Raw genomic sequence first — 1,501 nt, 5'->3', positions numbered from 1 at the left:
ATTAATCTGTCAATTAGCGTTTTAACGTCTCGCTGACTGAGAAGCGAAGGGTGACCCTGCCACAGACAGAAGAATCACCTCCGACCATTAGTTTGTTGTGACGGTTAAGATGATTATGTTCCCTCCGTCCGACACGCTAATGAATATTGATAGCCTTCCATTACACGTCGGGATAAAATAATTGTTTGACAGTCATAAACAAAACCCCAACCATGCGCCACCGTTTGAGTCTGCAGGGTTAACAAGTCCCGCTAAATGTTAGTTTACTTGATGTTAAAATGCCTTCCTAGACTCTCGGTTCTATTTTATCCTTAGCATGAGTGGTGAATGTGTTTAGCTTTTCCCTTTGCAACGGCGCTGGTCTCAAATAAGCAGGGAACCAGGGCTAATGGATCACTATTAACAGCGAATTCATTTTTCAACCGCATTAAACAGATATCCAAACTTATTCCATTAACTCACCAGGGGTTTTAAGGATATATTGATATCTTTATAACCACAACGTCCCACAATTTATATTCCCTCCTTGATGCCTAAATATTTATTTAATGGAGTTAAAATTTAGTACGATTTTTATTTTCTTTGAGACTGTCCAGTATTTATTAGGCTGGGGAAATCCGTTCATAAAAACACTCCTTTCATGTAAGAATTCCCTTCGGCGTTGTTCTGAATCGATTTTCAAGCACCAATGATATTTTATGATCCTTTATGGCTAAACAACTTCTCCAAAGCTCCTTCGTGTGGAGGTGATTGATTTTTAACTAGAAATATATATATATATAAACACACGCACACATATATATATATACACACACACACACACACACACACATATACACACACACACACACACACACACACACACACACACACACACGCACACACACACACATATATATATATACACACACATACACACACACACACATATATATATATATATATATACACATACATATATATATATATATATATATACACACACACACATATATATAAACGCACACATATATATAGTATATATGTATATATAAAGTATGTGAATATATATATAGAAAGTATGTGTGTGTATATATACATAAAGCACATATACACGTATATAAAATATATAAATAAAATATATATAGACACACATTATAGATATATATATGTGTGCGTGTGTGTATGCTTTATATGCATATATGCTTTCTATACATATATATTATTTGCATATAATAATGTATTATTATATATATTCTATTATATATATATTATAATTATAGATATTAATAATAATTTTATATATAATTATATATTTATATAATGTCTGAACAGATTTTTTTCATGCACCCAGCCTGACGAGTTCACGGTACGCTTTGATTTAATTTACGTGAAAACATGTTTATATTAAACACTGCGGTGATTAAAACATTAATGCTTTCTCGGATAACGAGAATCCCTTCACAATCCCTCATTTGCCAAGCACGCCGCCTTGTATTTTTGAAATGCATTTTGATTTTAA

General features: G+C 32.6%; 1 long non-coding RNA gene across 3 annotated transcripts in view; it reads right to left on the bottom strand.

Moving 5' to 3' along the window:
* Positions 1–980, bottom strand: part of LOC116974631 — a 25,708-nt gene extending 24,728 nt beyond the window's left edge. The window contains exon 1 of one of the 3 annotated variants that reach the window (XR_004412401.1): positions 952–980. This is a non-coding gene — a long non-coding RNA (uncharacterized LOC116974631). Of the gene's footprint in view, positions 1–927 lie in introns of all 3 variants that reach the window. The other 2 variants (XR_004412402.1, XR_004412403.1) reach the window with 2 other exon arrangements.
* Between the last annotated feature and the right edge of the window lie 521 nt (positions 981–1,501).

The sequence above is a fragment of the Amblyraja radiata genome, chromosome 6, assembly GCF_010909765.2.
Source record: "Amblyraja radiata isolate CabotCenter1 chromosome 6, sAmbRad1.1.pri, whole genome shotgun sequence".
In the NCBI taxonomy this organism is placed as follows: domain Eukaryota; kingdom Metazoa; phylum Chordata; class Chondrichthyes; order Rajiformes; family Rajidae; genus Amblyraja; species Amblyraja radiata.
This window is presented reverse-complemented; position numbering and strand designations above follow the sequence as displayed.